The sequence below is a fragment of the Odocoileus virginianus genome, chromosome 1 (assembly GCF_023699985.2).
Source record: "Odocoileus virginianus isolate 20LAN1187 ecotype Illinois chromosome 1, Ovbor_1.2, whole genome shotgun sequence".
Classification (NCBI taxonomy): Eukaryota; Metazoa; Chordata; class Mammalia; order Artiodactyla; family Cervidae; genus Odocoileus; species Odocoileus virginianus.
The window spans coordinates 97202050-97227332 of NC_069674.1; positions in this window are offsets into that span (position 1 = coordinate 97202050).

Here is a 25283-nt window from a genome sequence, read left to right on the forward strand (position 1 = left end):
AGACCTTGATGCTGGGAAAGATTGAAGGCAGGAGGAGAAAGGGATAACAGAGGATGAGATGGTTGCATGGCATCACCAACTCAATGGATGTAAGTTTGAGCAAGCTCCAGGTATTGGTAATGGACAGGGAAGCCTGTGGCGTGCTGTAGTCCACAGGGTCGCAAAGAGCTGGACACGACTGAGTGATTGAAAATTTTTAGAAAATATTGGCTGTATTCCCTATGCTGAACAATACATCCCTGTGGTTTGTTTATTTTATACCCCGTAATGCCCTGCTCTTAGTTTTCCCCTTCCTCTTTCCCTCTCCCCACTAGAAACTACTAGCTCGTTTTATCGATGTCTCTGTTTCTTTTTGTTACATTCATTCATTTGTTGTATTATGTAGATTCCGCATATGCATAATAACATGTAGTATTAGTCTTTTTCTAGCTTATTTTATGAAGCATAATACTGTCAAGGTCCTTCCATCTTTTGGAAATGGCAAAATTTCATTCTTCTTTATGGCTGAGTACACATTCGGTTATGTGTATACACATCTTTATCTGTTCATCTGCTGAGGTTGTTTCCACATCTTAGCTGTTGTAAATAATACTGCTATGAACATTGTGAGTCATGTAGCATTTCAACTTAATGTTTTTGTTTTCTTTGGATATATACCCAGCAGTGGAATTTTTGGATCCTGTGGTTCTTTTTTTTTTTGATGACCCTCCATGCCATTTTCTGTAGTGGTAGCACTGACTTACATTCTAATCAGTAGTGTACTAGGAGTCCCTTTTCTCCACATCTTTCATACATCTGTTATCTGTGGGGTGTTTTTTTAAATTAATAATAGCCATTCTGACAGGTGTAAGGTGACATCTCATTGAGGTTTTAATTTGCATTTCTCTGATTAGTGACATAGAGTATCTTTTCATGTGCCTGTTGGCCATCTGTATGTGTTCTTTGGAAAAACGTCTAGTGACATCATTTGCCTTTTAAGTGAAAATCTTCCACACTGCTATCAGAATGATTTTTCTAAATAAGCAGCTCATCATTTTGCTCTCTTGCAATAAAAGATAGAAATAATAGCTGTAAATAAAATTTAAATTACTTAGCATAACATATAAGACCTGTCACCTGTTGCGTGTCTCTTTTCCTGTGTCTCTCAACACCTAGACCATGTTAATGGAAAATTAAATACTGCAGAGTTCCTCCCCCTTTGTATTGTTTCACAGAGGCAGTATTTGTGGAGTTGTTCATCCAATCGATTTCATTTCAAAGTCTAGTTGAATGACAACGAATTAGTTGCTGAACCTCTCTAAACTCTGACTGAGGGTAAACAGTCCTATCCTTTGAGTAGTTGGGAGGATTAAAAAATGTATATGAAGTGGCTAGAACACTGTCTATTTATGTCTTCTGTTCCTTCATGTCTTTCTCTTACTTAAGTGATATTTCCAAGTTTAGCAGAGAGTGGGTTTCAGTAATTATCCTTATAATTCTATGCATTAGTTCCCACTGCTCAAAGGTCCTCAGAAACTTTCTTCTCCTCACTGACTTCTGCTCTTCCTTCAAGATACAATTTAATATTTATCTAATGCGGAGAGTCTTTTCTTAATACCATTCTGGGCTAGATGTCTCTTCTATATTCCTTTAGCCTGTCATGGCTAAATAGAACTGAAACAAAAATACTTTTTGGTTATTCCTTGTGTTTCATCATTTGAAACAGATCAATTCTTTTTTGACCATATTCTTGCTTAGGACCTTCATTCTGTATTTATTTCTGATATTGTGACAATTGCCAAATAAGAAAGTGTTTTTAAGAGGCCATAGGTTATCTTTTTTATATTAGTTTCTGTATGTAATTTTACTATCATATTTTAATTTTTATTCACTGATAATTATAAAGAGCAATGGAAAAGTTGCAATGGAAAAATATAGGTTTTCTGTTTTTAATGTGGGCTCCTTTATGTCCTAAGCTGTCTGTTACATGGCATTTCCAGTAGTGATGTGTGCAAGGAGCTTAACTATTGCTGACTTAGAATATGTCAGGTTGATTAGGTTATAGAATTTTTTAAGCATCATCTTCAAAAGATCAACTAGACTGTTTACTTGTTGGTTTCCTGGTTGATAAGCAATCATATTAACTCTATTTTTTAGTTAGATGGAAGCCTAATGATGATTGGTAAGTACTGTACCTCTGTCTGTATTCCAGTCATAAAATTGTACACCTTGACTCAATGACACTATGGTTATGTTACTAGGTAAATTTTACTGAGAATACTTTTTCCTGGTTCTTCTAAGTACTCTTGCCAAAAGTAAAAAATCCAATTCATTCTAATTATGTACCTCATAGGCAGTACAATTTAATCCAAGTGTACAACTTAGAAAGAGTGTATAGCACTAAAAATGACTTTCTTTACCTAGTGTTTTGGTTAGTCATCAAAAATGTAAGATTGAAGAGTTGGTGAAGGTCTACAGCTTGTTGCCTGTTTACCCATGGGAAGGCTAACCCACCCCACCTTTTTTGGCAACATGATATACATCAAAAGAAAAGTGGACACTTTGGTTTGGAAGTTGAGAAACCAATGCTTTCATCATGTAAAAGATAATCCAATCTCCAGAACTGGGCTACAGAGGACCCGTAGGATTTATGTTAAGAAACACCTCTGGATGTGCTTTAGCACTTTATCAAATATTTGATGAATTTGTGGAGTTTTGGACTGTGAAACAATGATTTGGTTTTGGAAAACTGTCCAAGCTGTTGTGACTATACACAAAAGGTAATTCCCCAATAGTGTCTCTACATGAGTCATCTTATTCTGAGCCACAGGTCACACTGGAGTGCTCCGTGAGTCACTTACAGAATGGCATCTCTGGGCTTCCCTGGTGGCTCAGATGGTAAAGAATCTGCCTGCAATGCAGGAAACCCAGGTTCAATCCCTGGGTCAGGAAGATCCCCTGGAGAAGGGCATGGCAACCCACTCCAGTATTCTTGCCTGGAGAATCCCATGGACAGAGGAGCCTGGTGGGCTACAGTCCATGGGGTCACAAAGAGTCAGACAAGACTGAGCATATCTCTGTGTGTTTGTAACCTTGACGATTTGCTTTTGACATTTGTTGTTGTTGCCCAAGTAAATTTTCAGAATATCTTTTTTAAGATAGTAATTTCAATTACTACTTGAAGTATAGTAAGACGGGTATTGGGGCCTCCCTGGTGGTTCAGTGGTAAAGAATCTCCCTCCAATGCAGGAGATGCACATTCAGTTGCTGGGTCAGGAAGATCCACTGTAGAAGGAAGTGGCAACCCACTCTGGTATTCTTGCCTGGAAAATCTCATGGACAGAGAAGCCTGGTGGACAGGACTCAGTGAGTACTACAACAACAACAACAAAGATGGCTATTTATTTCCAAGCTTTCTTTGAGTTAAGTGTTTAGACTCAAAAGACCTTGGCTTAGAAAATAAGTAAATAAGATCAAGTTAAAATTGTCATAAGATTATTTTATATCTTATTTAATTTTGTCACTAGAGCTTAAAGACAAGATGTCCTTAAAATAGTCCATAACGCTTCAGTTGAGAGTTTAGAGGAACACTTAGATTTTCTTTGCCAAATGTAAAATAACTAATAAAATTAATTTATTTGAGTAGGAAACTCCTTCTCCTTCTCCTTATATTGCTTATTATAAAGTTCAATTCATGTATCTTGAATTTTATAACAATGATTACACTTTGAATTATTGATCTAACACCCATAGGAGTTTTGATTTTTCTGTATAAAGAAAACAAAATCTTTAGAATAATTGGGTTTTCAAACCTGGAAATGACATGATAAATTCACTAGAGTGAACAAATATAGGTAATGAACTAGCATCTTTTAGGTTTGAATTTGATATGATACAGGATTTCCAGTGAATTTACTCAAAACAGAGATAAAATTTGACCTACTTTCAGCAAGGTAAATTGAGAAGAGTAAGAGTTTAAGAAAAAAGCAAGAATGAGAAAAAATTGTATATAATCTTATCATATTACACTTAATTGGTTTGAAATATTTTAAACATAAAAATAGGTAAAGGATTTTTTATTTTAATTGATTAATTTATTTTACTTGGAGGCTAATTACTTTACAATATTGTAGTGGTTTTTGCCATACAATGACATGAATCGGTCATGGGTGTACACGTGTCCCCATCCTGAACCCCCCTCCACTTCCCTCCCCATCCCATCCCTCAGGATCATCCCAGTGCACCAGCCCTGAGCACCTGTCTCATGCATCGATCCTGGCCTGGCGATCTCTTTCACATATGATAATATACCTGTTTCAAAGCCATTCTCTCAAATCATCCCACCCTCACCTTCTCTCACAGAGTCCAAAAGTCTGTTCTTTACATCTGTGTCTCTTTTGCTGTCTTGCATATAGGGTCATTCTTAACATCTTTCTAAATTCTGTATGTATGTGTTAATATACTGTATTGGTGTTTTTCCTCCTGACTTACTTCACTTTGTATAATAAGCTCCAGTTTCATCCACCTCATTAGAATTGATTCAGATGCATTCTTTTTAATAGCTGAGTAATATTCCACTGTGTATATGTACCACAGCTTTCTCATCCACTCATCTGCTGATGGACATCTAGGTTGCTTCCATGTCCTGGCTATTGTAAACAGTGTTGCGATGAACAGGTACATATGTCTCTTTCAATTCTGGCTTCCTCGGTGTGTATGCCCAGCAGTGGGATTGCTGGGTTGTATGGCAGCTCTATTTCCAGTTTTTAAGAATTTTTAAAAACTCTGAGCTACCAGCTCAGGCTCAATTTGTAGCAGGTTTCAGCACTCTTTCTCCTAATCAGGAATTCAAGGAAGGCAACATTATCCTTAGTTTCAGGCTATGGATTTTGACAAAAACCAAGTTAGTTGAGAAGTAACAGATGCCATGGAGCACTTACTCAAAAACTAGTCTCAAGCCCCTTCTTATTAGACTTCTTTCAGCAGCATCAGCCTGGTGTCGTGTGATTCAGATCTTATCATGTCTCCAGAGCAGGAGCAGACTTCCACGTGGAGCTCTTTTTTCTGCATTTCCCTTCTCTCCAGGATCCTAACCCTTCATGTTGTTACTGACCAATTTACCTCATAATGTCTTCAGACACATTTTAAAAAGTATTTTATCCAACTTTGTTTGTGGCATTCCTCTTGGTTACTTTTCTTCTTGATGAAATATGTTCTTTTAGTGAGCCCTAAAGATGGTGAACTCTCTAAGTCTGAAATGTCTTTATTTTGTCTTCACCCTTGAATATTAGTTTGAAAATGAAAGTGAAAGTCGCTCGGTTGTGTCGGACACTTTGCAACCCCCATGGACTATAACAGTCCATGGAATTCTCCAGGCCAGAGTACTGGAGTGGGTAGCCGTTCCCTTCTCCAGCAGATCTTTCTGACCCAGGAATCGAACCAGGGTCTGCAGCATTGCAGGCGGATTCTTTACCAACTGAGCTATCAGGAAAACCCAAATATTAGTTTAGCTGAGCATAAAATTCTAGTATTAGTCACTCAGTTGTGTCAGACTCTTTGTGACCCCATGGACTACAGCCAGCCAGGCTCCTCTGTCCAAGGAATTCTGCAGGCAAGAATACTGGAGTGGATTGCCATTTCCTTCTCTAGGGGATCTTCCCAATCCAGGGATTGAACCTAATTTCCTGCATTGCTGGCAGATTCTTTGTCATCTGAGCCACCAGGGAAGGTTGGCAGTTATTTTCACACAGCACTTTGATAACACTCTAGTCTCTTGTTATAACTTGCTCCTGATGCATTCTTTTAAAATTTACCTTCTTCTCAAAATTGTACAGATTTGAACTTATTTTTCATTCTGCCTATTATCAGAGTGCAAGTTTGATCCAGAATTTTGGAAAAGTCTCAGATATCATTGTTTCAGGTGTGGTTGTTCACTGTGTTAGTCACAGTCATGTCCAACTCTTTGGGACCCCATGGACTATAGCTCACCAGGCTCCTCTGTCCACAATATTTTCCAGGCAAGAAAACTAGAATGTGTAGCCATTCTCTTCTCCAGGGGATCTTCCTGACCCAGGAATTGAACCCAGGTCTCCTGCATGCAGATGGATCCTTTTCCATCTGAGCCACAAGAGAAGACCCAGGTTTTCACTGTTCCCTTCATTATTCTGAAATTTCTATTAGAGTATGTTAAAATCTCTTGTTCTATCTCCCAGTATCTTCCAACTACTCTTTCATTAAAGAAGAGTCATTATGTACTTCAATCTAGATGAATTTCTCAGCATCATCCAACAATTCTTCAGATCTCTGAGGTATTTTAGGAAATTTAAGGGTTTTTTTTTTTGAATTTTAGATTGTAGGCTAACCTTGTCAAAATCTTATATGTTTATATCTCTCTCCTCTAAAAGCATGGTCAGACTGTAACTTTATTTATATTAATCCAAATCCCAAAATTTGGTGTCCAGGTGTCCTGACTCTGATGTATTCTTTTGTAACTATATGGATAAATGTGGAGAGGGAACACAAGTTCTCAGGGGGGAAAAATGTGTTTATGACAAAGTTCAGTAGTGTCCTCTATGGATGAGTTTTCCTTTCCATAGTTACTTTGCTTAGAGTTACCTTGATCAAGAGAAGAGGTTGTCAGTCTTTCTCTATAAAGTATCAGAGAGTAAATATTTTAGAATTAAAGGACCAAAATGGTCTCTGTTCCTATTTACCCTGCCTTTGTAGCGGGAAAGCGATTATAAAAAATACATAAATTAATGAGTGTGTTTTGTCTGTGTTGCAATAAAGCTTTATAAAAACAGGCAATAGACTGGATTTGGTCTGCATGCTATACTTTGCTGACCCCTGGTCTTCGGGATCAGTGAGACTGCAGGAGCATTTGCCTAGAATGGAAGCTAGGGTACAATGAATATTCATTGCATTGTGTTATTTTTCATTAAAACTTATAGTTACAATGTATAGTGTGACATGGTGCCCTATTGCAGATGTAAGTTATAGTTGATCTGTTTTGTAACTCTAATGAGAGAGATGATCAGAGAATGCATAGAAGTGTAAACCACTTCCAAGGTGTGAATGTGGTATTTTATTGTGATTAGTCTGCGCTTCTTTGAGGCCCTCTATTGACTGAGAACAGTAATTGGTTTTTGTAGTTGAGTCTGCCTGCCATCATTCAGGAGACATGGATTTGGATCCTTGGGTTGAAAAGATCCCCTGGAGGAGGAAATGGCAACCCACTCCAGTATTCTTGCCTGGAGAATCCCATGGACAAGGAGCCTGGCTGGCTACAGAGGGGTTGCAAAGAGTCGGACATGACTGATTGACTGAGCATGCAAGAGAAAAGAACTATCAGTAGGTCTGGGACCTCTGCAGACAGTGCATGTAGCCATTCTAAGTCAATGTGTGTCAATGTGAGAGACCTTCATTGCCTGCATAGGCAGGGGCATCAGCCCTTTCATTATGAGGACTGAAAAAAGCAGCCTGACCTGTGAATGTGTTCCTAGGACTAGAACCAGTAAAGATATATGAGACTGTGCAGCTCTGAAAATTATATGAGCTCCACAGTCCCACATTCCTGGGTGGCCGTAGGGGTAAAGAACCCGTCTGCCAATGCCAAGACGTAAGAGATGTGAGTTTGATCCCTGGATTGGGAAGATACCCTGGAGGAGGCATGGCAACCCACTCCAGTATTCTTGCCTGGAGAACATCCTGGAATGCAAAGTCAAGTGGGCCTTAGGAAGCATCACTATGAACAAAGCTAGTGGAGGTGGTGGAATTCCAGTTAAGCTAGCTCAAATCCTAAAAGATGATGCTGTGAAAGTGCTTCACTCAATATGCCAGCAAATTTAGAAAACTCAGCAGTGGCCACAGGACTGGAAAAGGTCAGTTTTCATTCCAATCCCAAAGAAAGGCAATGCCAAAGAATGTTCAAACTACTGCACAGTTGTACTCATCTCACACACTAGCAAAGTAATGCTTAAAATTCTCCAAGACAGGCTTCAAAAGTATGTGAACCGAGAACTTCCAGATGTTCAAGCTGGATTTAGAAAAGGCAGAGGAACCAGAGATCAAATTGCCAACATCCGTTGGATCAAGAAAAAGCAAGAGAACTCCAGAAAAACATCCACTTCTGCTTTATTGATTACGCCAAAGCCTTTGACTGTAGATCACAACAAACTGTGGAAAATTCTTCAAGAGATGGGAATACCAGACCACCTTACCTTCTTCCTGAGAAATCTGTATTAAGGTCAAAAAGCAACAGTTAGGACCGGACATGGAGCAGACTGGTTCCAAATTGGGAAAGGAGTATATCAAGTCTATATATTGTCACCCTGCTTATTTAACTTATATGCAGAGTACATCGTGTGAAATGCCGGGCTGGATGAAGCACAAGCTGGACTCAAGATTACTGGGAGCAATATCAGTAACCTCAGATATGCAGGTGACACCATCCTTATGGCAGAAAGCAAAGAAGAACTAAAGAGCCTCTTGATGAAAGTGAAAGAGGAGAGTGAAAAAGTTGGCTTAAAACTCTTACAAAACTAAGATCGTGGTATCCAGTCTCATCACTTCATGTCAAATAGATGTGAAAACAATGGAAAAAGTGAGAGATTTTATTTTTGTGGGCTCCATAATTACTGCAGATGGTGACAAAGAGTTGGACTATAAAGAAAGCTGAGTGCTTAAGAATTGATGCTTTTGAACTGTTGTGTTGGAGAAGACTCTGGAGAGTCCCTTGGACTGCAAGGAGATCCAACCTGTCCATCCTAAAGGAAATCAGTCCTGAATATTCATTGGAAGGACTGATGCTGAAGTTGAAACTCCAATACTTTGGCCACCTGATGCGAAGAACTGACTCCTTGGAAAAGACCCTGATGCTGGGTAGATCGAAGGCGGGAGGAGAAGGGACGACAGAGGATGAGATGGTTGGATGGCATCACCGACTCCATGGACATGGGTTTGAGGAATCTCTGGGTGTTGGTGATGGATAGGGAAGCCTGACATGCTTCAGTCCATGGAGTTGCAATGAGTTGGACATGACTGAGTGATGGAACTGAACTGAACTGAATGTGAGGCTAATTTAACATGCGTAGAATACCTTTTGAACCTGAATGTCTCAAGCAAGTTATGGAAACACAGACAAAGTAAGTTCTGGTGTTTTGTGTTTTTAAAACCCTTCCAAAGGAAAACAGAGAATTTCTAGAGATCTGGCTTTCCTTATTAGCTCCAAGTGAACCAGTTGGCTGCTCATATGTAATCTCATATTCTCTGTTTCTCTCTCTCTCTCACAAACACACACACGTCATCCTACAGGAGAAAATACATTCATGTTAAGTGTTATAATACTTCAGTTCTCTATAGCCATGAGCAATTTGGTTTCTGAAACACCCTGGAGCTGACAGTAGGTAGCATGCTGCTGCTGCTGCTAAGTCACTTCAGTCATGTCCGACTCCATGCGACCCCATAGACGGCAGCCCACCAGGCTCCTCTGTCCCTGGGATTCTCCAGGCAAGAACACTGGAGTGGGTTGCCATTTCCTTCTCCAATGCATGAAAGTGAAAAGTGAAAGTGAACTCAGTCAGTCATGTGGGTCTCTTCGTGACCCCATGGACTGCAGCCTACCAGGCTCCTCTGTCCATGGGATTTTACAGGCAAGAGTACTGGAGTGGGGTGCCATTGCCTTCTCCAGTAGGTAGCATGAGGCTATGCTATACAATATTAGCTGCTAGCCACTGAGCTAGTCTACTGAGCATTGAAATATGACTAGAATGAAATGAAATGTTCTCTAAGTACTTGTATTTCAAAAACTTGATATGGAAGTAATATTTTGGATATGTTAGATTCAATGAAATTTACAGTTTAAATTAATTTCACCAATTTCTTTTTGCATTTTTTAATGTGAGTACTAGAAGGTTTTAAATACACATGTGGCTTGTCAACTGGTCTAGAAACTAGGTTTAAGGTTTGTTTAAGGTCACCAAACCTGAAACACTAAGAAAGATCTAATTGACAGTTGAAGCATTAGTTTTTAAGTGCTGTTTAACATAATTTGTTTTTGTTTTCTTTGTAAATTTTAGCTCCTCTCTGAGAAGAAACTCCAGTTGGTATCCTTTGAATTTGTTAAAGGCTGAACTCTTTGAATGAACTATACCTGAAATGTCATAGATGTTGCAGAATATTTTCCCTACAGAATGGCTTTCCAAAAGGAGATTGTAAAGACTGTTGCATTCTAGGGTGAGATATGTCACTTTTCTTCCTAAAAATATTCAGTGGCCTGCCATTCTCTAGAATAGTATTCAAGTTATTAAAAAACTGTGTGGTGTCCCCCACACTCCCGTAGCCAGCCCCATCTCCTCTTGCACCTCTTCATGGACCCTAAAGCTAGTCACTCTCCATAGGTACCTTAGAGGGCACCCTAAGAATTATCCTATAAACTACATTTTGGAAAACTGTAAAACTGTGTAAAAGTGCTAAGTAGTTCCCCACTAGAAGACTTGACTCTAACTTAGTTAGATTTTTAAAAATAACCAAAGAAAGAGCGCAGCTTTAGAACATGACCTAAGAGCATTTGGTCAGTCCTGGAAGCATACAAAAATATGGACTTGGAAGGCAGCCTTTGACCATGCTCCTCCTGGTCCAATCTAGAGGATAAGTTTTTTTGTTAGGACTCAGAAATGTGTGGTTATTCCTGAAGCAGGTCCCTTTTGTGCAGCTGGACATCATGCTAACAAAATGACATTTAAAAAAACATTATAACCATATCACTAGCTGATCTTTTTATGACTTCTTGTATCCCAAACAACTTTCTTACTGTAGGGCTTTCCACTTAACTTTATATGAGGAGAGATGCATGTGTCAGACAACACGGACATCTGTTCTTTTCAGCAGTTATAATTCTTATTGTAAATTTATAAATTGGCTTTTTGATTTATATGCTTTAGACTTTTGGTAGTTGGTGAATGTGAGTCATTGTCTCTGAATCTGATCAACTCTGAGGCATTGATAAAATCAAATTCTGGAGCTGCAAGGATGAAGGGCTGACCCTAGACCATTGTGAATTAATCAGAGTACATGCTGTTTTCTAGGGAAGCCTCAGCTAACTTCTTTTTATTAAACCATTTTTTACTGAAGCATAATTTACAATGTTGTGCTAGTTTTGGGTATACAGCAAAGTGATTCAGGAAGTCTTTTTCACATTCTTTTCCATTATAGGTTATCACAAGATATTGAATACAACTTCCTGTGTTTTACAGTATGTTCTTGCTGTTTATCTATTTTATGTATAGTAGTAAGTATATGTTAATTGCAAACTCCTAATTTATCTTTCCCTCACCACTCCCTGCTATCTCCTTTGGTAACCATAAATTTGTTCTTTATATCTGTAAGTTTGTTTCTATTTTGCAAAGAAGTTTATTTGTATCATTTTTTAAGATTCCACATACAAGTGATGTCATATGATATTTATATTTCTCTGCTGACTTATTTCTCTTGATATGATCATGTCTTGGTCCATCCATGCTACTGCAAATGGCATTATTTATTTTTTTATGGCCAAGTAATATTCCATTGTGTATATATACCACATCTTTCTCCATTCACCTATCGATGGGCATTTGGGTTGCTTCCATGTCCTGGCTATTATATAAGCAGTGCTGCTGTGAATGTTGGGATGCAGGTATCCTTTCTAATTAGAGTTTTCTCTGGATGTATGCCCAGGAGTGGGATTGCAGGATCATATGGTGATCTATTTTTACTTTTCTAAGTAACCTCTATACTATTCTCTGTAGGGGCAGCACCAGTCTACATTCCCATTGGTGGTGTAGGGGGGTTCCTTTTCTCTCCACACACTCTCCAGCATTCACTATTTGTAGAATTTTTAGTGATGGCCATTCTGACTGGTGTGAGGTGATACTTCACTAGTTTTGATTTGCATTTCTCTAATAATGGTTTTGAGCATCTTTTAGTGTGCCTGTTGATCATCTGTATGTCTTCTTGGAATTTAGGTCATCTGCTCAAGGTTTGATTAGACTGTTTGTTTTTAATGTTAAGCTATATGTCAGTTTACTTAACTCCATAGCATGCTGTTTACGTGCCTGTTTAGCACTTAATGTTATCTTGCAATTAGATCAGTTGTTCATGTGTCTGTGTTCCTTCCCTATTAGACTACAGTCCGTGAAGATGGAGGCTGTATTTGTGTCTGTGTTTGCGACAGTACAAGGGCAACAGACATGCTTGTAGGTAGATGGTGCCCAGTTGTTTTTGAAGTTGTTTTTTGGGGGCGAAGTTTCCTAATTTTTTCCTTCTAATGTTGTTGGTATTATATCATAGTATTATTAGAATAGCATCTTAAAGCAACTTTGGATTAAAGTCTTTTCAGAGGTGAAATTATCCCTATAATGTTTTCCTGAAAGTATTTGTAAACCTGTCAAATTTCACAGAAGCCTTTGATTTACTTCAATTAGGTTGCAGTAATTTAAGTGTGGAAATTGAAAACAGCGACTGTTCCCATGTACTTTACTTTCTTTTCAAAGCTGGCTTTATAAAATATTGAGTAAATAGAAAAACTCTATAAATAAATGTTAATGATATAATGATTGTATAGCTAGTACCCAGTTTAAGAAATAGCACTTTATCATTATCTTTGAAACCCCCTTGTGTGCCTATCTACACTTCTGTCCCCTTCTTTCTTCTACAGGGACTCAGAATCCTGAATCACAATATCTTTTAATTAAAAAGCTAAAATAAAACAATCCATTTTGACACATGAACATTCTTGGCTAATATTAGAAGTAAAAAATTTATGATTATTGTGTGTTTTTGAGAGAAACAATTAGAAATCCTGATTTCATAAGAGTTTTTATTTTATTTTTTTTAATAAGAGTTTTTAAAGACTCACCCCAAAACTTGGTGACTGGAAGGGATCCTGTTGTCCCTAGAGGTAATCTATTATCTGATGCAAAAAGCAGTGTGTGAGTGGGATAAAAAAAAATACTTGGCTCATGCTTAGGAAACACAGACCCTAGGATGTACTCTGTAGATTTATATCAAGTAAAGTAATTAATGATGTCTATGTACCTTAAACAGGAAGGTAACTCTCAGCACACAGAATAGGGCTATGTTTTCCCTGAACTGATATAACTTGCTGGCAGATTCTCCTTGGTATCCTGGTAGGCTCTAGACAAGTGTGTGTGAGGGGGTTGGTGGGGATGGGGAGACAGTAAAAATTGGCTTTAGTCCTGGATGGGTTTTTGGATATCCCTTGTTCTAGAAAATAGGACAATAGTCACCTCTAAAATGTAATGTGTATCAGTCACATAATTGTAAGATGTAAAATTTAGTTCCTTTTTAAAAAATGGCATTAATGCTTTTCCTTTAAAATGGAAGACTAATTCATTAAGTCAGAATTTTTGATGGATTATTTGTATATGCATGCGGTAATCTTAAACCCTGGCCCAAGGGATTGCAATCTCTATGGGGAGGGTGGTAGGAAGAAACACATTACAGTAATGGACTTCAGTAACCTACTTTGAAAGAGGGGCTTTTAATGGTTCTGTGGGCCATCCCCGTGTTGTTCTGCAAGCCCAGTAATGGAAATATGTGAAGCTGGAGGGCTGTGGTTAAATACATTAGACTCCTTGAAAAGGGCTGCTACTCAGTGAAAAAAAAAAAAAAAATGCCTCCATCAGAGTTTGCTACTTTCTATGTTATGCCCCGGAAATTAAATAAAATTGGCTTAAGACTTTGAAGCAGCGACGTCTGTTGTACTTCAAACAATGCTTTGTTGGGGAAGTTGTTGCCTTGCTACTAATGCATTTCCAGAGCACCCAGGGAACTTTAAAGAACAGTAAAAACTGATTTGGGGGGGGAAAGGTCTCAAAATTACATGCTGGGTAAAGTAGTTCCTGGGATCAGAATTATACTCCAGAGCCGCTCTTAGCTCAGAAACTGGAGATGATGAATTGGTGACATTTGAAACAAATTGAATTTCATAACTTATGGATTCATGGACTTGCTTCAGGCATTTTATCTATGTAACTCTGTTGATTTGTAAGACCTCTGGACTATAACTGTCCTTCACCCTGCAGATTACTCATTATTAAAAATGATTTGTGCATGTAGCAATAAAATGGACTGGACAATAAGTGACATTTAGAAAATAATGCTTGGATTAAATTTAACTTCCTGAAGTGCCAAAGTATCCTACCTATGGAAAATGACATCTGCCGGATATTTTCTTTGAGACTTGTGACAAGTTCTGATTCAGACATTTGATCTTTTCAACGTATTTTCATTCCTCACATAACAAGTACCAGGAAAGGAAAGACTGATGCTACAGTTGTAAAACTGCAACTGGAATTTGAGTCTTTTGTGGCAGGGTTTTCCCAAAGCTCCAAGACAATAATTTTTTTCCTTGTAAGATATATTCTCCACTCTTCAATGTTTTTATTCTTTTTGGCAGGGGGGAGGGGTGCAGGTAGGGTTTATTACTTACAGGACCTGGAAATTATGTGGCACACTTGGGGCCACACAGCAAATTTGCAGATAGAGAGAGTTAGGAGCACTTTTCAACTCTTTAGAGCAAAAGAAACATCTCCCACCTTCTTTTTACTTCTCAGTTCACTTTGTACGGGCTTCCCTCATGGCCCAGATGGTTAAGAATCTGTCTGCAATGCAGAAGACACAGGTTGAATCCCTGAGTCAGGAAGATCCCCTGGAGAAGGAAATGGCAACCCACTCTAGTATTCTTGCCTGGAGAATTCCATGGATAGAGGAGCCTGGTGGGCTACAGTCCATGGAATTGCAAAGAGTCAGACATGACTGAGCAACTAACACTTCATTTTGTGTAATCTATTTATCATCTCTCAAAGTAGCTCACAGGAGCAGACACTCTGACTGGTTTTCAATTTAGCAGAAAGACTATATCAGTGATTTTTTTTAAAGGCAAGATTGCTCATCTCATTTTCTGTTTAACACCCTTCACTGGCTTCCTGTTAGCATTAGGGTAAGATATAGAATCCTCAGCTGTGGAATCCTGAGTGTGGCCTCTAAGACACCAGCCTGTTTCTCTGATCTCATCACCCACTGGACACTCTGACCTTTCTGGTTCCTGGAAAGCCAAACGCCATCTGACCTCAGGACTTTCCCATGTGCTATCTGTCGAGAAGTACAGACCAGAAGGTCATTTATCACATGAGAGAGGAAACAGGCTATGTTTACTGAACTCAAGAGATGCGGGGGGAAAAGAACAAAAACAGTTGAAATAAAGAAGAGGATATGGCAGAGTATGAAGGTTTTGGCAACTCTTGGAGTGAGAAGAGCCAAGACGGCACCTGGGGTTCAGTGCAACAGAGCAGGGCGCTGGTTTAGACCCAGCAGCACAGAGGCCGCTTCTGCTGCCCTGAGTCTCCTTTCATTAGTGATGTCGTGATTAGAAAACCCACACCAGGTGAGGAAACCAGCAACCGAACAGCAGATTTGTGAGCCCGAGATGTAACTTTGAAAACTGTGGGATAAATTAGGTGTTCAGGACTTACATATATACAGTACTATATATAAAACACCCTGGAGGAGGAAATGGCAACCCACTCCAGTACTCTTGCTTCGAGAATCCCCACGGACAGAGGAGCCTGGTGGGCTACAGTCCATGGGGTCGCAAAGGGCCAGATACGACTGAAGCAACTTAGCACGCATGCGTATATAAAGCAGATAATGAACAAGGACCTACTGCAGAGTAAGGGAACTATACTCAATATTTTGTAGTAACTTAAAAGGGAAAAGAATCTGAAAAATGTATGTAAGAAGTTATATATATATATATGTATATATATAACTGAATCGCTTTGCTGTACGCCAGAAAGTAATGCAACATTGTAAATCAACTATACTTCAATAAAAACATAAAATTAAAGATAAATTAAAAATTCATAAAATAGAAAGATAATATTTTTAGAAATATTGACAATATTTCTAAATGTAATTCTGACAGCCACAGGAATAAAAACTAGAAAGCATTCCAAGAGTGGGATCTAACTTATAAGGTGGAAGTAGAGAAATGGAGACTTGGAAGTATTTCTGAAGGACTCCCTCCTGAGACATTTAAACTTTGATCTTGAGGATGAACAGAAATTGCTGTTGTTCAGTCACTCAATTGTGTCTGACTCTGAGACCCCATGAACTGCAGCACTCCAGGCTTCCCTGTCCTTCACCATCTCCCAGAGTTTGCTCAAGCTCACGTCCATTGAGTTGGTGATGCCATCCAACCATCTCGTCCTGTGTCATCCCCTTCTCCAGCCTTCTATCTTTCCCAGCATGTCCAGGATCTCAAGAGTCTTCTCCAACATCACAGTTCAAAAACACCAATTCTAATGAGGTGGATGAAACTGGAGCCCATTATACAGAGTAAAGTAAGCCAGAAAGAAAAACACCAATACAGTATACTAATGCATATATATGGAATTTAGAAAGATGGTAACGATAACCCTGTATGCAAGACAGAAAAAGAGACACAGATGTATAGAACAGACTTTTGGACTCTATGGGAGAAGGCGAGGGTGGGATGATCTGAAAGAACAGCATTGAAACATGTATATTATCAAGTTTGAAACAGATCGCCAGTCCAGGTTGGATGCATGAGACAAGTGCTCGGGGCTGGTGCACTGGGATGACCCAGAGGGATGGGATGGGGAGGGAGGTGGGAAGGGGGTTCAGGATGGGGAACACATGTAAATCCATGGCTGATTCATGTCAATGTATGGCAAAAACCACTACAATATTGTAAAGTAATTAGCTTCCAACTAATAAAAATAATTGGGAAAAAAAAAAACCAAACATCAATTCTTCAGTGCTCAGTCTTCCTTATGGGACAATCCGCACATGACTCTTGGGAAAACCATAGCTTTGACTATATGGACTTTGTAGGTAAAGTAATGTATCTGCTTTTTAATATGCTATCTAGGTTGGTCATAACTTTTCTTCCAAGGAGCAAGAGTTTTTTAATTTCATGGCTGCAGTCACTGTCTGCAGTGATTTTGGAGCCCAAGAAAATAGTCTTTCATTGTTTCCCCACCTATTTTCCATGAAGTGATGGGACCAGAGGCCATGAGCTTTGCTTTTTGAATGTTGAGTTTTAAGCCAGCTTTTTCACTCTCCTTTCACCTTCATCAAGAGGCTCATTAATTCCTCGTCACTTTCTACTATAAGGGTGGTGTCACTTGCATATCTGAGGTTATTGATATTTCTCCCTGAAATCTTGATTCCAGCTTGTGCTTTATCCACCCCAGCATTTAGGAGTTAGGCTAACAGTAGGAGTTAGGCTAATAGTAAAGGTGAAATCTTTTCCTGAGTGATTGCTGTGAGAAGAAGCCAGGCTTGTTCAAGGACCAGAGAGAATAAAGCTACTGAGGGAACTGGGAAGCAGTCAGGAGACGAGGCTGCATTGTTGCACAGGGAAGATCCCCAGACCATGTGCATTATGCCCACACTCATGTGCAGTGAAACTCCATTGAGCAAGTTGAAGGTAAAGAATGATGAGATGGTGTTTGTTTGTTTGTTTGTTTTCTCCCCAGAAAGGTTAGATATGGAGAATGGATTGGAAGGGGAAGTGAAATGGATTGGAAGGGGAAGCAAAAATGAATGCAGGAGATGAGTTGGGAAGCAAGCTATCACAATAGTTCAGGTGAGCAATGGTTGTGGATGGATCTATGATCAAGTTGTTGGAATTAGAGACAGTAAATCTGAGGAATAATATGGAACTTGGTAATTTATTAGACAAGTAAGCAAGAGCCAGACAAGTGTGACAGAGTTCTCCAGGTGACTAGCGCAGGCACCTGCATGGAGGTCTGTGTAATCTACTGAGGTTGAAGACACGAGTGTGGGAGTAGTTTTCTTGTAGGGAGCTCACATGTTTAGTGCCTATGGAGAGTGGGTCTTCCAAGCAGAGCTGTCAAGTAAGCAGTCTAGGATTCCAGAAACAAGTAATTCAGAGAAATAGATTTACTAAAGTTATAGGACTGGATAGATTCACCTTGGAAGCGAGTAGAGATGGGGAAACCTTTAGATAATTTGCTGAGAAGGGTGATCTGGGGAACACAGATAGGAATTGGGCTTTGAGAAGAGAAAGACATTTTTGCCAACATGAAAGAAGAAAGAGGGAGAAGACCATGCACATGCAGGTCATTTAGATGAATTTTTTTTTGTAGAAAGTTAAGGGTTATTTAATGGCTTCTCTCTTCTCTGTGATGTCAGAGGCAAGGTCATCTGCTGCCAGTAAGGAAGATGAAAGTAAAATCAGAGGTTTGAGGAGAGAAGACAGTTGAATGTGGTCCTCTGGGGCCACATGCCAACACTCCCATTTTGCCTTTTCCCAGATGGCTGCTTGTTCCACCGGGGCCAGCTCAGCACTCAGATAGCTGTCTGTAAGCAATGCTTTTACAGAAGGATTTGAAAGATACATGTTGATTTGGTCTAGTGTTATTAAATTTTTAAAAGAAACTCCCAGTATACTGTTCCTTCACTGCTCAGAATACCTTCAGTGACACTTCAGGATTATAAAGCCCTGAGGTTTATGATGCTGAAATCAGTTGTCCATTCAGAGTGCCATGGAGGTTTTTTCTTATAGAACACAGCTGCCTTGAGGGAGTGGCCTTTCAGTTTAGACCAAGTGAGAGAGAGTCCCTGAAGAAAACCCGTGGAAGGCAATTGGGTCAACCCATGTTTGCTGACTGTAGTGGTTGGATTTCCATTTGAAATTAAAGCCTATGGCATTGAGACATGTATATGATCAAGTGTGAAACAGATTGCCAGTCCACGTTGGATGCACGAGACAAGTGCTCAGGGCTGGTGCACTGGGATGACCCAGAGGGATGGGATGGGGAGGGAGGTGGGAGGGGGGTTCAGGATGGGGAACACATGTACACCCATGGCTGATTCATGTCAGTGTATGGCAAAAACCAGTACAATGTTGTAAAGTAAGTAGCCTCCAAGTAATAAAAATAAATGAAAATAAAATAAGAAAAAAAAAAGAACAAACAAACAAAAAACAATTAAAGGTACACTAACCATAACTCAATAAAGCAAATTACGCATTCAGAAATTAAAAAAAAAAAGCCTATGGGGAAACCTATAAAGGACTCCCTTTAATGTAAGTTTTACCCAAAGTTGGCACAGGTGGTACATACAGAAATATCCTTATGGTTTGATTCTGTCAGGATCCTACCAAGCTGAAGAGTTTTCCAGTGAAACCTTTGATAGTTATGTCTGACAGCTTCTCCTAACTAGTCATGACATGACTTGATTTGAAGCCAAATATTGTAAGTAGGATTAATGCCCCCATCTGTTTTTCCATCCCTAGTGCATATTTAACCAAATTATCTTTTCCCTCTTGATTTCATTTACTCATTAGCTGCATTGTAATGAAGATTCCACAGTGACTAATTCTTGGGGCTCTCAGGAGGTTGAGATACATCAAGGCTGGCATGAGGCTGTAGTGTGCGACAGGTTTCTCTCCTCTGTCAAGCTGTCACTGGAGTGATGCAGGGTCACAATCTGTCATTTAAACCTCAGGAGGAGCCCTCTCACTGCTGGAAGCATGGGCACTGCAAAGGTGGTCATCGGGAGAATAGCGTGGGTTCTTTGGTCTTCATAGCAAGTCTACAGAGACATAACAGGACCTCATTTACTGAAAGTGAACTCATGGCAGATTAGTCCGGGGTGGTGAACAAACCCATCTTTTCCTACATTTTTTTCTCCCACTACTCTTTTCCAACTTAGAGGTAAGAGGGAGAATCTTAATTTTTATGTTATTTTTCCTCCTCCACTATAATTTTCTGTGCTTTCCTTCTCTGTGGACTTCCCAAAGTTACCTCGTGTCTGTTTGGCTTCTAAAAAAAGCCCCAGTGTTTGCTTCCCTTCTTATCTCTGGGGCCTGATATTTTGTTATTCATTCTGGGCTCACATCACTCTTTTCTTCACTCATTCTTTTGTCACTCCTTTTATTGCTCACTCAGGTCTTGAAACAAACAAATTTCTTTATACCAAGTTTTTTTTTTTTTTAAACCAAATTCATAGTTCTTCTACAGGAAAAAAAAAAAAAAGCATCTTAGAGCCCTAGCATATGAATTAGCTAATATGTTAAAATATTGAATATTTGCCTTTTTAAAGAAAAGTCACATTGAAAGGAACTCACAGAAAACAATGTGGGTGGAATTTCGTGGTTTTGGTCCTTGAGTTGTTTCATGGGATCTCTCAGGAGTGAGTGCTGTGCCCCCATTGAAGGTTAAATTCAGCTGCATTCAGAGACTTGGTTCCTGTTTTCTGACACATTAGCTGAGCAAACTGCATGCGTCTTTGATTGTGTTGTGTCCCCTCTCTTGCCTAGAGTGGTGCTCCTACAAGAGGTAGAAAGAGTGCTGACCTGGGGGCCTGACTGGTGTCTTTCAAGGCCTGAGCCCTATGGCTCCCATGTGGCATCCATCAGCCTCATCTTCCTTCTCACTGTAAATCAGATCTTACTACTGCCTTTCCCTCATGGTGCTTTGTACTCAATCTTTCACAGTATTTATTAAAACCTGTTGTAATTTTTTTTAAATGTGATGGTTTTAAGATAATGACTAGAGGTTCAAGAATTGTTTTCATCCTTTTATATATCTTTTTCTCCTCCGTGTCTCGTATAGTGCGACATGTTGTACAGACTCAAAACATTCTTATAACTACATTCAACTCAAAATCATCTATTGAGCTCTTTATGTAAAGCCCTTCTCCAGGTGCAAAATGCCAAAATGAATAAGAACTTAAAATCTACTTTCAGAAATAGGAAAACAACTATTAGAGTAGTTCTGTACAATAAGAGTTACAAAAGTGAGATCATGGGAATGCTGAAGAATCGTTAGAGGAAAACATGAACTTCAACGGGAGAAACTTGGGAGAAGTTCTTCAAGGAGATAACATTTCAAATGGTCTTGCAAGTTGGGAACGATTTGGGCAGGAAGAAGGTCACAGATGGAGCTTCCATGGTGGCTCAGTTGGCCAAGAATCTGTGTGCAATGCAGGAGATCCTGACTTGATCCCTGGGTCAGGAAGATCCCCTGGAGAAGGGAATGGCAACCCACTCCGGTATTCTTGCCTGGAGAATCCCATGGACAGAGGAGCCTGGTGGGCTATATAGTCCATGGGGTCACGAAGAGTCAGACATAACTTAGTGAGTAAACCACCACCACCACTGTTGTCAAGGTAAGGTCAAGAGCTGCATGAGCCAAAATCAGAGGAGGGGGAGCTTTCCCGTGCAGTATGATGCAGGGGAAAGGATTAAAGGGAGTTGGGCTGATTTGTAACAAATAGTATTCTTAGCAGGAAGCATGAAGGTTTGCCATTCATAATTAATAGAGTAAGTATCAGAAGTTACTCTTTGATCAGATTGCAGAGTTCAAGCAAAGATCTAATAAATCATTCATTATTTCTAAATGTTATCTTCATCTGTAAACTCCTCCTAGATTTTGTTAACACTTAATAGGACAATAACCACTACCTTTTAAGAATTTTCATAAGAAAAATTGGGAGGATATGTCTGCTTACTCTAAGGGAAAAGGTGTGTAATTTGGTTCTCATAATTTGAATCATTATTTTAAAAATGACAACAAAGAATGCCACTGTTTCTTGGAGCAGAATTCAGCATCGCTGGATCTTTTCCATCCATGATGCAATTGTGGTTCTTGGTAGTAAGAGGAGCTTCTGCTGTCCTCTCCTGGGCCTCAGGCCAGCACAGATTCTAAGCTAGGGCTCTGGGAGCCATGCAGACAAGTCTCTCTGAGAACTTCATGAAGCTGTCTGGATGTTCTCCACACTCAGCTGTGCACAGGCTTGCAGCCTCTGGCCCACGACAGGTTTGAAAACCATGGACGTGTCTCTAAGGACTTAGCCTTCTTCCCTCTCAGTCCTTCTTCCAGTGAAACACCTGAAGAGCTTTCATCCTCAGGGTGCACGGCTAGCCCGTCACTCTCTGATTAGGGAATCCCTTTGCCACAGACTAATAATAAAAATGCTTTATGTTGTGCATGCCACAGGGTCTGAGATGGTACAGTGTGGGAAAAGACTTGGAGTTTAGAGAGAGGCTGTTTAGAGAGAGAGACCATTCGGCAGCAGCTCTCCAAAGTGGGGGCCCTCAAAAGGAGATTATAAATAGGATATGGATCATAAGCAGTGATAGAAGAAGAAGGGAAACTTTCCGATCTGGTTAGAGTAACACAGCATGACTACCCTTCTTAGCAGATGCAGCGGTGCCCTGCCTAGATGCCCTTTGGCTCCATCCTCCACCCTCTTGATTTGTTGCTGCTAATTACTCACTCCTATGACTTTCAGAGGTTTGCCCACAGAGCCAGAACAGAGAGCTGGAGGGAGTGGAGGGCTCCTTCCCCTCCCTGCTGGGCATCCTGAAACCAACAGCTGAGCAGGGGAGGAGCACAGAAGTTCAGCTTCTTTGCCTCCAGATGGAGAAACTGTGAGATGTCATTTTTCTCATTTGCTCTGGATCAGGCCTAGCCTAGGACTCCTTCCCTCAACTACTCTCTTGTCTGGATTGGACCCCTTTCCAATCCTTCTCCTTTTACCCCTCCCTCGTCTCCTTGGATAGCACATCCTTAATGGATTACTTGTATCCAGATCCTTGGTTTGGGGAGAACCTGATTTAAGCTAGTATTACCACATAAATGAGGGCGAATCCGCCCCCATCTTGGTTTGCAAGAAAGAAAAAGAAGAGATAATTCATCCGTTAAGAAGATGTGCTGTTATGAATGTCAGGACACTGTTTTTGAAGTAGGATTTTATAGAACATATATATCCAGTCTCTCATCTTATTGATTAAGTACCACATTGGGTTTTTCTAGGTTACATGAACTTGAAAACAAAAGAGCTCAGGAGATAGATTTTCTCCTTAAGTAAATAATATAAATGTAACATCTGTTGGTTCTTGACAGAATAATCTCTGTATACCTTGCCAATACATTTAAAACTGGTCTGTGTGACTGTTGCTGTTGCCTGCACACTAACTGAAGTGTGTCCGTGACTTTCAATGGCTTATAGAACAACCACATAGCTCACTGAATACCAGGTAACTCTAGCTCCCTGTCATAAACAGAGAAAAGAGAAAAATGATTCAGAGGCCAAAATGTGGTTGAGCTTGAATTAATCTTAAAGGATCGTTTCTGGATTGATCACCTAGCTAATAGCAGATGGGAGTACATAAGAGGAATGTTTTCAGTTTCAGGTCCTAACAATAGTGAGCTCATTTGTACACATTTCACCATCCCAGAAGCCTTTATCATCTTTTCTTAACACCTCATCTTATGCATAGGATTAATATGTGATGTTGATTAGTATTTATTTGTTTAAACTGTTTGCTTCTGGCAATTGTGGATTTCTGTTGTTTCTGCTTTTGTGTTCATTCTATCTTATTGACTAGAGACTGTTTTTTTCCCCCCCAAAACGCCCTGCAGAATTCACTCCAGAAGGATCTTATTAACACTTGTAAAATAGCTTATGACTGTAAAATCATGTTTACTTCAAGGTTTATAATTTAAATTATTTCTTATTTACCCTAGTTTATTGCAATAGTTAAAGAAACCCTGCAGAGTGTGTATGTGTGTGTGTGTGTGTGTGTGTGTGTGTTTTACAAATATATTATTGAATTATGTGCGGCAATTCCAGGGGTTTTTTTGTGTAGCAATTAGTCTTTTTTTTTTGTACATTCTGAATTTCATCAACCAGGGAACTTGCTTTTAGATAGATGTACTATAAAAATAAATATTGATTTGGAGCAAAGTATAAATTACCTGAATCCTCCCCCCTTACCTCTAGGGACAGTTGGCTGGGAGCCAGCTATTCTTCCACTGTGAAAGCTGAAGGCCATCAATCAATTCCAATAGCACATTCAGGGAGGGTGGAAAATGACCACCAGGAATGTCTTAGATTCTCTGTGTCCAACTCATAAGTTTTATATCACCTAGTAACCTCTGCTACTTTCTTTTCCATGCTCTTCCATAATTACACAGTCCCTTTCATACAATTTTGATTGCCTAGTAATATGAGGGTCATCTCTGATCCTCTATTTTAATATTCTTAAAGTTTCAAGATACTTTTGTCCAAATGACACAAATTAAGCATAGGGCCTTCTATGTCATCTGACAGATCTGATACGTTAATGGATTTAAAGAAAAGCTGTGGACTCTTTTCCTTCATCTTACAGATAACTCAGCCTGATTTCTAATCTTTGGAGTAAGGATCTGTGTTTAATGATGGAGAGATAAGGAGATTTCTTGGAAGTACCGCTTTCTGTTCAGCGTTTAAGAACGCCTGACCTTGAAGTTCTCTTTCTTGGTCTGTTTCCCCAGGCTTTTGAACAGTCTCATCATTGCTCAGGTTGAGAGCTTGCCAGAGTTTTTGCAGTGGCTACAGTGACTTCTCAGAATTAACACTTTCTGATGTTACATTTTGTTTTTAGTCACTTCAAAATATTGTGGGTTTGAACTTCTGGCATTCCAAAAACAATAATTCATTTATATTAAGCCAATGCCATAAGGATGTTGCAGGAAATTGGCTCCTTGGACTAATATTCAGGCGTGGGCTCCTGGATAAATATGGCAGATGGACAAATGCATTTATCTTCACTACCTTCTAAACCCAGAAATGTCTAAATGGAGAGGAGAAAACAGCAAATGACAGAGAATTCTGGAAGGTGGAGATTATATAGAGAAACTCTTCCACCCTGTGCTGCCAGATAATCCCTCTTCTCTCTGGAGAACTTGGACCAGGTAGAAAACGACTGAGTGTGATCTGACAGGTGGGGCCACATCCAGAAAACAGATAATTGAGGGAAGGGCTGCATATCCAATAAGGAACACCTTAGCTGTCTCTTAGGCTTTGTGTCAGACTAATACTTCTTAAACAGAATAAGTGAGAAATAAATTAATGCAAGAGAAAGCTCTCCAGAGACTTATTTGTGGGTGACCCAGAAAATGGTTAATGTCTTGCAAGTGAGAAAAACTGTCCAGTCAGGACTTTTAAATACAAACAGAACCACCAAGAATTTGAGACATTTGAGAAAAACTTCTGTCATGAAAAACACAGGACAAAGTGGGAAGGGCAAGGGAGAGAGAAATTCACAAGAAACAGAAAAGTTCAAGGATCATAATAAAACACAGGGAAAATAAAACCCTAATATTGCCAAAGAGATAAAAAGAGACTTCAGTTATGAAAGAGGAGCAGGGAGATGAAAAGGGGAACATTCAGAACAGAAGAAAATGTCCTGGAAATTTAAA